This window comes from Stegodyphus dumicola, chromosome 4 (genome assembly GCF_044657685.1).
Source record: "Stegodyphus dumicola isolate Sdum_Otavi_A_Nest chromosome 4, ASM4465768v1".
In the NCBI taxonomy this organism is placed as follows: Eukaryota; Metazoa; Arthropoda; class Arachnida; order Araneae; family Eresidae; genus Stegodyphus; species Stegodyphus dumicola.
This window is the reverse complement of record NC_140771.1, coordinates 153,709,611-153,726,383: the sequence shown is the minus strand read 5'-3', so window position 1 is coordinate 153,726,383 and position 16,773 is coordinate 153,709,611. Positions and strand designations below refer to the sequence as shown.

General features: G+C 31.7%; 1 protein-coding gene across 6 annotated transcripts in view; it reads left to right on the top strand.

Moving 5' to 3' along the window:
• Positions 1-16,773, top strand: part of LOC118191120 (regulating synaptic membrane exocytosis protein 2-like) — a 231,493-nt gene that overhangs the window by 50,586 nt on the left and 164,134 nt on the right. The gene's annotated exons all lie outside the window — the stretch shown is intronic.

Sequence of the window (16,773 nt, the reverse complement as noted above, 5' to 3'; positions counted from 1 at the left end):
AATAGTTTTGAGACCTTTGATTAAGCTTTGATTTTTGTGAACTACATATTCATACTAATACCAAAATTCTAAATTTAAAGAAAAATCGCTGTAAAATTATCAATATTTAATTTAATAATTCAACAACATTCGAAGCCTGTAAATGAGGATTTCTTTTTTCTATAAAAGAAAATCTTTCTACAAATTATAAAAATTTGTGAAAAAATAGAATGACTCATTATTAATAGTTTTAGTATAATGGAAATGATACTTTAAAAATCTGCTAATCTTTCTTTTTACTTGATAGTTTTATCGTTGTATTTGTTTGACCATTCCAAACCAGTTTCAAGTGTGCGGTTTTAAAAATATTTCCCTTTCAGACTTTTACAATTTTGAACTTTGAGTTTTATCTATTAACTGATTTTAAAGCTCTTGCATCTCAGTTTTCTTCTTACCAACATAACAGGTGAGTCCTTTAAGACACTTTCTGTTTTACTTAAATGTATAGTAATTATCTAATTCATTGCAAAGCATTTTTATTTCCTCTTATTTAAAACGGTACTTCTGGTACGTTTTTGTTAAAGCAGCCATCTCGGTCAGTCACCAAAATTGGAAGATTAGCCGCCACAGCTGACGAACTTAACCACCATATTATTAACATGCAACTTATTTGATTGATGTTTCCATGTGATCACCGAATCAATATTTCTTTTTCCCTCTAAACTGTTTCCCATTTTAATTTGTAATCAATTAGAAAAGACGTCATGTATTTACATTGAAATGCGGATTGAAAACAGTAATTTATGTAATAATAGTAATTTATGTGATAATTAACTTTTCCGCTCGCTTTACACCATTCTTTTTCTAACTATAATCTACCTAAAATAATGCCTGTCTTTAACTTTCCATCAGTTCGAGAAGAAGCAGCAGTAGTACATCCAGCCTGTAACCCATCTACACAGATAATCGAACTACTCCAAGGCGCGGGTAAATGTCAAGCTGACACTTTGATTCGTATTTAAGAGAAGTTATGTGATCAAAATATGCAGGGTAAGAAGACATATTTGATTCCATAATGTCAGCAATGCTAAAATTATGGCCTCCCTAAAAGAAAACAATTGTTATTCTTCCTTCAATTTTTGTAAGAGCTACCGTAATTTTTTTTTTTAATTTTCGAAAATTAATTCTAACTGTCACCAAAACGTATAGCATCGCCATTTTAGCGAAGAACCACTTCTAGGCCTTTTCTCATTTTAAATTTAGTACTATAATCAAAACGTGCAACAATGTGCTTCCCTTCAAATTTCCATGAAATTAATAGTCAACTATTTATTAATGTGATCACAATGAAAATGCACTGTTTATATTTCTATAGTTCATTATTATATTTAATTTTTGGTTCGCATATCTTTTAAACAAACTTCGGAGATATTTGTGCTTATATAATTTTCAAGGCATCAAATAGTCCCATCGCGAACACTCAAAATGTTAAAAAGCAGGAGATATATAAGCCATTTCATTCGTAACGATGAATAAAAACTTTTAGCAAATATTACAAAACATTAATTATACGAAACACATAACCATTACAACTCCCATAATCAAAAAGGATTAAATACTGCAAGCTGTTAAAAGCTAAATTAGATTTTCAAGCTTCGTGTTCATTATTCGTTATAGAAGAAATTATTCTTCATTTTCATTTGAAAATTTAAGTGCCCTTTTTTAAATTTGTTTTCAGAAATGTCTAAGTCGCGAACATAAGTAAATTCTTCAGGCAAAAATTTTAAACCATGATTTAAACCATGTCATTTAAACCATGACTCTCACATCGTTTTTGGATAACGGAGTATGCATATTTCTCTTCGGAAAGAGCGTAATTGTAGTCTTCGAACCACTGCTTTGTTGAATTCGCCATTTTGAATAAAAGTAAGATGTATTTGTTTATTCTTTAACTCTCTTGACATGTTTGAAATGAAATGAATTTACATATTTTTATATACTCTTCCTTAAATTTACTTGAAATGGCTAAAAATAACATTATCTTTTCATAAAATCTTTTTTGCTAGTCATTTATGACATTGTTCGAATATTTTTGGAATATGGAAATCATGTTCCAATATTGAAAATGTAGATTTATCTGTCTCAAAGGCAATTATGGGAGGGGACTTTGAAACCCGTATATGCACCTTTATGGTAATGAATTTGTAAGTAATAATTTATTTGCTTCGTAAATTAAAAAAACACAGAATTTAGAATGTTGGTACAGTAATTCTTTGAAACAAAAAATTTGTAAATCCAAATTAAAGAAGTTACATATTTTTTGCCTGTAATTTTAAAATGAATTTCTTTATTAAATTTTATTTCTGATTATGAATTTTAGCTCTCCAGTTAAAAAGCATTTTAGTGAATTTATATTTCTAAAGAGATCTTAGACTAATTTAGACTTCTTTCGTTTTTACATTTTTTTTTCGTTTGGTGGCTGATACTGAAAATTGCGGAGTATTAATTTATAATGTTTTAGTAATGAAACTATTTAATTTTACGATACGGCTTTTTCTCTTAAATTTGTGTAATTCAAAAAATTATGTTTGCATCAAAAGTGATTAGTTATTAATTAAAATAATTTATTTGTTACACAAATCGTATGTGTTGAGTTATTCAAAATGTTCAATCATGCTCATTATTCAACTGGAATCGCAGGAAATGATCTGCTACATTGTGGGTAAATTTAAGGCAATTTTTCCGCATTTTGTTCTGTCGAAAGTGTGTGTATTCTTTGTAGCTGCGCATCACTGAAAATGAGAGTTGTTGAAAGTGTATTTAAATCTCCAGTGGGAGACAGACTAAAGGGAGAGCGGAATACAGACAGGGTTGTGAGAGTTTGTGGAAATGCAGTACCGGCCACTGTTCACTATGTACCAATGCGTGATATCTTAGATTTAGGTACCCTCAGCGTCTGCCGACGAACGCTAACAAATTACTTTGCGTGGACCTGTATCTCATTACTCTGTAAAGCCATCGCGGTTAATGTCACCACCCGTTTCTCTGTAGTATAAGAACTTCTACTCCTCGAATTTATTTCCATGTTCCCATATGTATGCGTTCCATGGTCCCATGTGCATCCATCTTCACGTGTAAGAAATACTTCTTTTATTATGTCTGAAGTAAATACGAATTAAAATTTATCTGTTCTTCACTTAAACCTGTAGCCTTGATGCGCGCATTTTGGCTGCGTATCACACAACATTAGCGTTAGAAGTACACTATTGGTTAATTTAATGCTGATTTATTATTAATAAAAATACTTACACAATTTTAACTAGACTTAAATTAACTGATAAAATAACATCCACCTACAAACATTATATATTGTTTCGTTTCTTACGGGTTTGTGGATTTGGAAAAATTGACGACAACACTTGATGTAGAATGAAAATACAATTTATTAGCCAATATTACTCAGTACAGCTCCAAAAACAGGTTTACGTGACGAACACCTAAGACAAACATGCTGAAACAATCAGCAACACAGCCTTCAGGCTATCAGGCTATAACGGTGAAGACAGCTTCACGGCAAAGCACTAGAGTACAGCTCCCGACTCAGTTCGGTCATTCTCGGAACTCAGCGTATTCTGGAGACTCTTCACGCTAGAACTCGCGATGCACTCGATCTCAACGATGCACGCTTTCGATGTACCAACTCACAATACACTGACGAGACACCTCGACATTAGACTGACGATCAATTCGATAGACTACGAGACTCTCTACTCCGCTTACTAGAAGAATTTATGTAGCTTTCGGCCTGCCTTCTAGAACATTCTGGGCAAAACCGGTAAGAATTCGTTCTAGAAGATTCTCTATCCGTCTTTGGCATATCGTCAAATGGGCGATTTCAGGCCAAATTCATACCAAACCGGTAAGAATTCGTTCTAGAAGATTCTCTATCCGTCTATGGCATATCGTCAAATGGGCGATTTCAGGCCAAATCTGGTAATTCTGCATTCGCTAACCATTTTATGCTAACCCTGAACCAGGGGAAGCTATCTCAACGCATGGTGGATATTTCGTAACAATATGCTTCAAAGGTGACCAATCTTGAAAAAATTTTCCATAATTCCCATTTACATCAAAAGCATTGTTTATATAAGTAATAAATTATTATGCAAGTACTTACTTATTATGTAAGTAACAACTGAGTTGGAACAATATGCTGTTAACTGTGAAAGTTTCAATGCGAATTGAAAAATATTGCTATTTCAAAACAATTCTAATAATGCTAACATTTTGTGGAAGACAGTATGACATTAGTCTTAATGCCTTTCCCTTAAATAGCCTAACTTCTTCATTTTGTTCTTCATTCATGAATAATATTGCCATAAGGAAAGCCTAAAGTGATGTCTGAAAAAGTCTTGCTCATTATACTGATTTGAAATTATCCTATTCCATTCCGCATTCATTTTAAATCATCATTATTTATAAGGCTAACTGATCAAAGTTTAATATCACAACAATAATTCTTTTAACGATGTATATTTCAGTGCTAATGAAAGTCACACGCCCAATGTAAATTTATGCAAATTATCCAACACATATGTTTTCTGTTTTCTTTTTAATTTCCCATTGATGTTCTTAAAACTTTTCAGTGTTGTATATCAATTAATTCAGTTATCTTATTATTTTGCGTATATTATCACATCTAGCAGAAATTGTAATTTAGCAGTAAGTAAAGCAATTTAAAAATATCCAACCAATGTTGCGATTAATTTGAGCTCTATTCATATTTTCAGCTTGGTTTAGGATGGATGTATTATTAGCAACCAAGCCTAATTGAAATAAGTGATATCACCTGGATAAATATTGAATAAACTTGAAGCAAGTATGGAAACCTGAAGATGATTATCCAAAATCTTTCTTCTAGTAGAGTTATCTCTTCTTTTAATTTAAAGCGCCTGTCATAAAATTAAAATTTAAACTAAAACTCAGTGGCGCAAATATCCCTAATGGGCCACGGCCTGCAGTGCCCCGAAATTTGCTTTCTTGACCGTGGGCCCCGGGGTACGTAAGCATATGCCCTGAACAAGTGGTCAGCTTGTCGCAGGACCCCCAATGTTTAGTTCCCAAGCGAACTTGGTACTCATTTTATCGACCCAAGGGATGAGATGCTGAGTCGACCTTGTTGAGCCTGGGGTTCGAACCCCGGACCTGTGGTGCTGCTGCGCGATGCGCTAGCCACTGCCTCAAAAATAAAATTAATTTATGTTAAAGTTGAATTTGATTAGTTTTGTATGTTATATGAGCCAAAATTTACTCATGTTGAAAGTTTACTATTATATCCTTCTTTAGCAACTGGTACACGCCATATGATGCGTGTTTTGAAATGCGAACTGTTCAGAAGATGAAATAGTGTATAATCTTACTGTGCTTTGGATAATGTTAAGGATTATTCTGTTAGCAGTTTTGATAGTGCCGATAGTAAATTGACTGGTTGCTACTTCTAAGGTAGGGTTTAGTTTATTTAATTACGGCAAAGCCCATGAGTGCTATCTGTTTAAGGGAACTTTCTAAAGGAAACTGGCACGTATACACGTTAAGCATGAGGCAAACCACGAAAACACGCATACAGCCAGCTCGTTTGCCGAGACTCGAACTCTGAATCGAACTACCAGTGTTCAGCGACTTTACCGCTCGGCCACTACTTCCTGCTACTTCTGAGGAAAAGTGTATTTGGTTTTTAGTAAGTACCAATGACAGCATATTCCGAAGATGAAGGAATGTATGTAAATTTCAATGTCGTTTTATAATTTTGATAATACAGATAAGAAGTTTGAAGAGGTAAGTGTTTGAGTGTTTTATTTCTAATTTTGTCTTTAACAATCGCTTTCTTATTTTTGAACATTTTAGTAGGCATTTTTTGAGCTAGTATAATGATCAATGGTAATGAGTTTGGACTACGGTCCTTAAGGTGTGTATTTTAATGTCTGGTTAACATGAGGAATGAGCGTTATTGTATATTGGGTTATACGAGCATGTCCTCTAAGACATTAGTTAAGTGGTTTTCGTTAGCTGTGTTTGTATAAATTATTTCATTTGTATCAAGAAGGGGGTTACATATGTCTAAGTCAAATAAATATTTTTTGTTATAGTATATAATGACTTATACATTTAATGTTTTTAAGAATTTATTTTAGTTTTCTTGTTTATTTAAAAAATATTTTAAATTTCGTTTTGTAATCTGTTGTGTTTTGCTAGTGGGATGTCTAGTTTATTGCTTTAGAATTATATTTTAGTTTTAATAAAATCCGTGGTGAAAGTAGAGAGAATGAGTAGTGAGTGACCTATTACTTTTAAGGCAGTCTGAAGATATGTAAATCGCTTCATTAATATGGCGAATGTTTTACTAACATGATTTACATGTTGATATTGTGTATTGCTAGAATTTGTATTTAGCTAGTTAATTTTAGACCATTATAATTAAAATAGTTGTATTTTTCCTTGCAATGCAGCGTGAGACAAATTTTAAAAGAAAGCTATGCCAGAAAAGTAGGGATACAGGGGCACGTGCATTTAACATTGAGTAAATGGTTATCTCAGTAATTTGTATTGAAATTGAATAAATGTCATTGACCACTATGTTGGCTGTAACCTTAATCTCATCCTGTTATTGCTTTCCAAAAATTTAGAGAAGCAGAAAGTACTAGAAATATCTTGAGACCGTGTGAAAGCTATAAAAGGCCGGAGAGAAAGCGCCTGATTTCAATTTCACTGGGAACTGGGATTCTCTTAAAGAAGAAATTGAGAGTAATGGCATTACTCAGTACACTGGAAACATGAAAGGAGAAACCTTAACTATTCGAGTCTTTGATCACTTTAGATTTATAACCAATCTACTCCAAAAGCGTGAAATTCAATACCACAGTTTTAAATCAAACAATGAAAAACCACTCAAAGCGGTCATTAAAAAACCCCCCAAAAATTCAAATCCTGAAATAATTAAACAGGAACTTGAACAAAAAGGAATACCTGTTCTAAAAGATCGCCAACTTACAACAGTAAGGGAATGAAATTGCCGCTGTTTCAAGTTGAATGTAAACGCAACATCAAAGGCAAAAAAGTCTACGACATCAAAAAACTCAGAGGATTAAATATATTTATCACCTCGTACAAATCTAAAAAGGGCCCCGTGCAATGCCAAAAATGCCAACGTTACACGGGAGCTATGTCATTATTCAGCGAGATGCATGAAATGGAGAAAACCTCACGAAACCTATACCTGCACCCAAAAGAAAGAGGGTAATAAACCAGCATATTGTGCCCTCTGTGGCGAAAGTCATGTCTCGATTTACAAAAGGTGTGTTAAGTACCGAAATAATATCAAAAAGCCATCGTGGTAACTAAAGACAAGAAAGAAGCAGGAACTCATAATAAATTCCAACTAAAAGCGTCTGAATTCCCCACCCTTTCAAATACAAATGAACAAACCGACTCTAACAACCCAGCATGGCCTAAATAAAATCAGGATACAGAAAATGAAAATGAAATGTCCATTTTTACATGGTTAAAAACACACCTGAAGAAAGCAAAAGAGTTCCTACAGAAATTTAAGAAGGCAAAGTCAATGATGAGTAAACTTGAAGTCGGCATCATTGCCGTCGATTATTTTTCAAGTATTGATTTGGAATTCTAGTTTTAAAAAACTACAATTTCCAAACTGAAACTTCATTAGTTTTCTACTCATCTCATCTTCATCTTGTAAATATTCAACCTGCAACTTGTAGATTGTACGTAGTTTTTATTTAATCAAGATTTTACTCTCCTTTTTGAACTTTGTGTATTTTCGTATAATTGTGCTTCGGACACTAACCGCTCATCGTATTGGTTCTCTCAAGCCAAGCCTACAAGTTCAAGTATTTCATTTTTAACAATAATAATTGTATGCAAATAATGCAATTTGTATTTTTCCTCATTGGTTTGGACTATGGAATAATGAAAAATACAAAAATTTATTTCATTATAAGCTAAATTTTAGCTTAATTACGAACTTTAAGTGATTTCTGCTAACATCGACATCAACCAATCAGATGCCCTCTCAAGACCACGTGACTTCTTCTCGGATTGCCTCCACACCAAATGTATCGATCGACGAGTTATGTTTTTAAAGTTTGAACTTTACTAAATTCATGAACTTTCATTATTATTTTTCGCCTTGTGCTACGATGTACAAGTGTACATCTTTCATTATTTAAACCAAGCAAATGTCTAAATGATTATAATTTTTAGTGTACTGGTAAAAACTCTTAGTAGTTGAGGCCAGAAATAAAGATAAGATCAAAGATCTGATTTCAATTGCTTAGTTACTGTTGTTGCGAGTTGTTTAGTTCCGCGGGAGCTGAGATATCAGAGTTAGCGTTCTCGTTAGAAATGCTTGGCATGGCGTTATATTTAATGTTTTTAGTAGTTTTAAGTATAACTATTGATTGTACTGCGTGATATTGTGAACACTTCTACGAATAGGACAATTCCAGAGTTCTTATATATTTCTTTTGATAAAACAAATTTTATTAATCTCTTATCGGACTTGTGCATTCAATCTATCACGAAACCGTACGCACGCAACAGTATTTTGGGATTTCCTCGTAACAAAGAGCCTAAGTACTGATGATTTAGAATATTTGTCGTTTTAATTATCTCAAATAGTGACTTTATGTTGGTATTCAATGTACGGCAAATTGGATTGTGAAATGATCACAATTAAGTCTAGTGTTTGAATATGGAATGAGTAGTTATGATCCTCTAATGATAAAGAAATCAATTATTGCTATTTTAGTGGTCGTGTATGGGTTTAGTTTGAGTAGTAATTTGTACGTGATTTTACTATGCAGATTGATAAATTTCTCTACCTTTTTATTGCTGTCCTCTGAATTACACCAGTACATGGTACACCTACAACAATACACGGATTTAGTGTTTAACTTGTGAAGGTAAAGAAAGTATCTGATTTAAAACTGCTGCTCGAAATAGAAAAGAGGACTCAGGCGGGCAACGACTTAAATATCGCGATTATTCGTATCCAAACACACATGAATCCGTCAATCTTGGACGTTTACATTTAATGGCTATTGTTCGTCATTGACTTGAATTAAACACTTAGCATAGCAAGTATTATTAATATATAAAATTAAATAAATAATGGTCGTTAATATTCCTGTAGAAAGAAAGCGCATCGTTAAATGTTATCTCCTAACGTCTTTCAAGATTTATGTCGAAGCTAAAATGTAACTAAAAAAACGTTTTTTTTTTTTTTTTTTTTTTTTTTTTTTTTCCATTGATGCAGTTGCTAGTATGTGATGCATTTGTTAGCATATCAGGCTGATACAGTGAAGAGCTGGGTTTTCTTCTTGTTTAGAACAGAATGAATTTAATGTTGTTATTTGTTCTAAACTGCTAATATTTCTACAAGGCAGAATTGTTAATGAGATTAGGAATGGAATATTGTGTGATGTTTTTATGCTTTTGATTTATAAACTGTGATAAAAACACCGTGATTCTTAATGCACATTTTCAGCAATTACATCTACAAATGAGATCCCATATCGAACATTCCCGCATAATTTAGTCGAGAAGAAGATTGCGTGAACTAAAGCTTGATCTTTCTTGGTCCTTGACAATAATCTTACTAAATGAAACCTCAGTTCATGAATTTAGTTCGTTCCAGAAGGTCGTTCGTCAACCGAAATGTTGATAACCTGAAGCAATTTTAAGAATTAAATCTAAAATGGATTAATTCGTTCCTAAAACGTAGGTGACTGCTTATTTAAATTTCAACAAGAGTACTTTATACGTAATGGAAATCAATATTTATAAATTTAAAAAAAGACAGACACAGTATTAAACATATAAAGTTGACGAAAAGACCGAACCACCATCCTCAGCTGCAAAACCGGTTTTGCAGCTGAGGATGGTGGTTTGGTAAAAACCATCGAAACTAGTCCTGCGAAAATTTTGAAAATATAACGCTGATTTTTGTTGTTTGACTTCTGAATTAGTATTTATTCGGCGTGTTATTGTGTCTTAAATCGTAAATAGTTTCTTTTATTGCCAAACTAGGAAACAAAAAACAAAACCAAAAAAAAAAAAAAAAAAAAAAAACCTTTGACACTTGAGGTTAATACGTATGACGTCATAATTTAAATTTATGTATCATATCAACGTTTTTTCAATAGCAATAAAAGAATTAAAGTGGCATTAATATATCGTGTTAGTTATACTAACCTGAAACAAAAAAGGTGCCTACAACAGCTATTTATTTAAAATGTTGACATTAAAGAAAACTTTTTGACAGACAATGACGTCAAATACAATCGCGTGCTTTCTTCAACGTCAGAATATGACTTATGAATATATAATAATAATAATATATTTAAAGTTTGGCAATGCTATTTTTATATCATATTTTATAAAACTTACAAACTTTTTATTGACAGAGGTCTATAATTTGAAAGCGAGCAGTGGCAACGATTTCCGAAATAAAGCAGATTTTTATCTCCAGCTCGCTAGACTGTTGACTTTCGGAAAAATGAGTGGGAAAATTAGCGTTTTCAGAGTTTTTAACAAATATCTCGGCTGATAAAAGTCGTTTGAAGGAGATAATAGTCGGAATGGCTTTAACGAAATTTTGAAATAGGGAATAATATATTTAATGTTTTGGCAATGCTGGCTTTATTTCATATTTTGTAAAAGTTTTTCAAGAAACGTAAAATTTTTTCTTTGATTTATAATTTTTTTCAGATCAGAAAAAGTTTCTTATTTAAAATAAAATGCAACCTTTGTAACCGAGAAGGACAGTTAAGTAAATTAACATGAAACAACTGGTTAAAACCAAACGAATCCTGAAAGTTTTTCGAAAAACAAAAGATTAAAAAAAGTGTTTTGAGATCTTTATAAATTCGTTATTGATTACGCCTGCGGGTATAGCATAAGTTATGCAAAGTATAACTACAAATTTACGATATAAAGAAAAATTTTATATGCAAAAATTAAACTATGACGATAAATAATTTTCTTATAACTATTTTGAAAATCTATAACGTTCATTTTCATACTTCTGTGAATTATTGACGTGCTTCCAGTTACTGGAATTTTTCTTTTGAACGTTGCAGAACCACATGTGGTTTGTCAATCTGATAAATTGTATTTTCGAACATTGGCAGATTTACTGAGACTACGTTACTGGTAGCAACAGATGGTTTCTGAAAATATTTCTGCATTTCTTGTCAGCATATTTCTATACACAATGCAACAGTTGCAAGCAAAATGTCACTTCGCGATGAGTAGGCAGATAATTGTTATTTTTCATTCGCAATTCTGTTGAAATTCTGCCCAATTTCACTTGAAGGACGCATAGGAAGAATATCAAATGGCAAAAGTGAGACCTGTATACTTTTGTCGCAAGCGAAGAAAAACATCATATTAATAACTCCGCAAAATATGACCTATTGGTGTATCTCGTCAGGTGTTCCTCTACGATAACACGCTATCCAAAGCACAATACAGTAGGCAAAAAACTGAGTTTCCATGATTAATTATGAATTAAGAAGGAAAGTGAACTTAGTATGGTCATCCAAAACATGGGAAACTTCGTTTAGCTTCATTGCTTTTGCGGACTAAACCGTTTCTGTTTGAAACGTTACAGGAATTCTGTTTGATACGTTACAGGAATTCTCTTTCTTAAATACGTGATTTTAGTTATCACATGCAAAGGAGATCCATATTTCATTTGAAAAATTTCCTAAATATTTACAAAAAATGTACAGTCGAACTTGTACGGACGACAAATAATGTTCGTAAAATGAAAAAACTTGTAAATAGCATTAAAGTATCATAAATATTTCAAGGAGAATGCTATAGCTTCTAGAGTCTTATTGTTCATAGATTAGAAATTCACAAATACGCGAATCTATTGTACTTCATTAAAATTTAAGACGAATTCTTCGATATAAGATAGTTTTCAATAAGCAGTTTTGATGATATTTTGCCGAATATTCGGTATCGTTCTCAAATGAAAGTACACAGAGAGTGACCAACTCAGGAGAGTTACTGAAAGCAAAAGGGAGTTATTCCTCAATTGAATGTTTGTAATTATTCTTATACATTACTGTTTTTAATTTCTCCTTGTCTAGCTTGTTCTAGAAGGACTCTAATAATCCATTCATTTTCAACACATCCATTATTCCATTGGACCATAATTTTCATAATACATATTTCGGATGCTTTTCAAAAATATCTTTTCAAATATTTTTTATATCGTTAAAACTTAGGATAAAATAAATTACCTAGAGTTAATTATATACTACATATAAACAGTTAGTTAATATATTAATGTTGTATACACTATATTAAAATAGTGTGTTATATATTATACATACGAAATAATATTCTAAAGTTCTTTTATATGATTCTAAAGCGTTCAAATATATTTATAACGTAATACTGAAAGAAAACGTCCCCAGTGGCCGAGCATTTAAAGATTGGTGAATAATGGTAGTTCGTCTTGGGTTCCAGCCTAAGCAAATGGGCACTTGCATGTTTGATGTTTTTGGATTTCCTGGCGTAATGTGAATATTCCTTAGAAAGTCCTCTACAATTGCATGATCTTTTAGGCACATAGTTCTTGTGTTCTTTTCTATATTTAAATAGCCAGTTAAAGAAAAAAAATCGTATCATTTATGTAAAATATTTCTTGGGGTGGTAATAAAAATTTCTATTTACATACTAATCATTTTGACCTTTTTTTGTAATTAAGAATTTATTGCATCGCATTAAGCAAAACAAATTGGCATTTCATGCAATAACGTAATCTATTGAATTTATATATTTATCATATTTACAAAAGAAAAATAGAAGGTACAAATATTACCAAATATTTGACGCTTTTTAATTTTCTATTGCAACCATGCAAATAATATTTGAACAGTTAAGTATTGATTAAAAGAATGGCTTCTAATGCGGCTTGTTCAGGAAAAGGTTTTAATGAAAGGTATTAATTATAATTATTTTACTAAGATTTTCTAGCTTTAACTTTGTTCTTTTAACTAATTACGCGTACAAAATAATAGAAAATATATACGAATTTGCTAAATGACAGAGTTAAAAAATAATCTGTTACTTTCAAATTCCGCTAATCTGATAAGACAAATAAATGAACTCTGATAATTTATTCAAGATAAAATGAAGTCTTTTCCTTGTACACTTTTACTAGAAATTACATTACGCAATTTTCCCTCAAGATATAACGGAATTAACCAATCGCTTTTTACAGGAACTAACGCAAACTGATTCATAACAAGATATAAATGCAAACAGTAATAATGGAGTAAATTCGAAAAAATTTAAAAAAAAAATAAAATAAGGAGAGCATAAAAGTGATTCTTGTTTGCTCTTTTTATTGATTTCTAGTATGCCAGGCTTCTCAGGAACAAGGATGGATGTTCATCCAATTAAAGGACTAAAACATCTGAATCTTTAATCCTAAAAATAGATTTAATAAATGTCTTTCATCTATTTTTGCAACATACGTAGGCTAAAGGTTTTTTCTTCTGAAATATTAGTACCTCCAATTAAGAAAGATAATTTTATACAAACAGTTTCAAGAAAAGGTGATAAAAGTGTTTTTTAAATACAAAATATAATTATTTACATAATCCTAATATAGCAATAAGTTCAGTCAGTAAAATGCTCACGGAGCTTCACGGAGATAAAGAATAAAAATTTCCGTACTTTAAAGGATATTCAAAACGAAATTTATTAACTCATATAACTTCGGAAGTCAGTATTGTTCAACCAAACTCAAAGAGAAATTCAAACGTAAATTGCTCATTTCGCAATTAATGGTTTCATAAACAATATTCGTTATTAATTCTATTGTTGCCTCTGTATTATTAAATGCTGATGCCTTTCGAAAATTTTGAGCATAAAAATAAACGTTTTGTACTTAATTTATGGAAGAAGAATGAAAGTGTTTTCTAACTGGACATTAATCATATCAATTAATCGTATTATGTATAAACAATAAAATTATATAATACCCATTAATCATTTTTATCTGCCTGTATATTTCATGTCATAGGTTCTAACTCAATGCATTTCCACTTGGCACTTATTAGCAGAAGATTATTATAGTTGTTTATTACTGTCAAGTTTCAAAACTCTGTATTTCACAAAGTATTCTTATTGAAAAAAATCTGATGTGAACACCACGACTTCCTTGTCCGGAATATTGAATTATACACATTTTCCCTGGATTTCATTTAAACTTATTGAATTGAAATAAATCTACTTCTTCAATAGCGTATAAACCACAACAGAATAAATGCACTCTTTAAAATTCACTATATTTATTTACCATAGCGACACTCTGGCGTTAGATTCACTTAACAGCATTACATTTCATTAATTTTGTAACTCAGAATGCACAAAAATCATATCATCTGAAGAATTATCTAATCGTTACCACATGTTCTATTCAAATACTGTAATAAATCTGAAACGATGTATAAAAGAAATTAAACAAATAAAAAAGAAACAGTTTTTCACAGACGATTCAGCATCGCTTACCTAATGCGCATGCGCTACTCGTAAACGTTTTCCTCTGTCTGACACAGACTTGCGACAATTGCTGCTAATACCAAACACTTATTTCCTCGAATTTCGTTAGAGATATATTTCTCATTCAATTAATTCAGTTCTCACTTCGCGGCAAGGCAAAAATGCATAAAAACTCAAAGTATTTTCATTAAAAATTGAAAGATATAGAAAAACATAAAACACCAATGAATGAAGTGCAGTTAAAACAATTAAAATTACACTTTGTATGCAAAAACAAGCAATTCGGCCATCAGACAAAAAGACGGATTTTTCGTTGCACAGTGAGGTAAAGTAAACTGAAACTTTTGGTAAGGTAAACTGAAAGTTTACAATTGGAAAAAAGACACTGAAGGCGTAGAAACTGAATTTGTTGCGGATGCTATGCTGAGTGCGTATATGGGATAATTTAGTGAATTATAATTGCAGAATGGAATAAGCATGATTTAACACGCAAGAATAAAAGAAGGCGTTATCTTTGTTGTTTAAAGGTTAGTTTCTCTAGATTGGCAACAAATCCACTATTCTCCTAAGTTTCATATGTAAACAAATATGGCTGCTATGTAAAAATAATTAGGCTTAGCCGCACTTAAACAACTTTTAAATTATTGATAATTCTACGAATATTGCATGCAGATTGACTAAAGGCATAAAAACCTTAACCGGAAGATAAGAGCGACATAATTTAATCATTTTAAAGCAAAAAATGCGCAATTTACCAACACATAAGAATAAAAAAACTGAGCTCGCCGAGCTGAGTAACAAAGTGAGTACATATATATATGTTACCATTAAAGTATGAAATCCGTTATTTTATAGAATACTTAGTTATTCCATGAAATAACTGATCGTGTCCGTTAAAGTGTAAAACTCTCTTGTATTTCATGGTTTACCTAGTTATTTCATAGAATAACGATCTGCAGCCCGTTAAAGTGTAAAATTATCTATATCATATATCTCGCTTTTTAGTACATTTACGTTTCGTTTAACAATATGGAAAGTAGCGGGGGAAAAATGTTAATTTCGAATTCAAATAAAAATAATTCTTGAAGGGCACCAAAAATACCAAAGCATAAACAATGAGAATACTTTTTCGCCATACTCTCAAAATGCCAAAGACAAATACATTTACCTTCCACTCCCTGCATTTATGACCTATTCCAGGCCGTAGGGAGAGAATCATAAGGAGAATATCATCATAAAAATAACCGAAGGAGGATTTTTCCAATTGGGCACAAGAAACAGCCGCATAAAACAATTATATTCCAGATCCCAGTTCAGTGTCTGCGAACAAAAATTAATTAAAATCGAAGAAGTACCGGATGTAGAAATATCGCTCCGTTCGGTTGCTACAGCTCAAAGTTTAGGTACTGGTCAGAGATTTAAAAAATGTTCGTGTAAAACCCAGTGCGTCAACAAAAAATGTTTTTGTTTTAGAAATAATGTTCTTTGTAAGTTCAAGTGTCATTTTAGTAATCCTTGTTGTAACAAATGATTTTATGGTACGTTTCCATAAATACCATTTATACGCTGCATAAATTAGATAAATTGCTTCTTTTCATTTTAATTGTCTATCATTAGTTTATTTATAGAACACCTAATTAGTTCATTTTACATAAATTGTTTATTTTACACTTTAACTGTCTCTCATTAGTTAATTTATAGAATACCTAGTTATTTCATAGAATAACTAGTTAAAGCGTCAAATTATTAACATATTACACACTTTACACGATCAGTTATTTCATGGAATAACTAGGTAATCTATGAAATAACTGCATTATATACTTATATTATAACGGTAACATATGTATAAAAAAAAATACGATGGCTATGCTCTTTGCGAACCAGCAACCTTTAATTAATTTTCTGCAATTCAGGATCTTTCCCTAGACCAGTACCTTCTAGAACATTCGCGCCTATTACATAACCTCCTCATATAAATGCTGCTTCATAAGTTTTTCTACATTTTTCTAGAAGCTACTCTGTTACATAACCTTTCAATAAATGCTGCGTCATAAGTTCTCCTACACAGATGCCTTCTCGCCTTCGTTCTGCTAACGCCTCCGCTATGCTCCTCTTTCTTTGTTAGAGCGTTATAACGTAGTAAAGTTAGTCGTATCTAATAATTCAATTACTGAATAAGTTATTTGA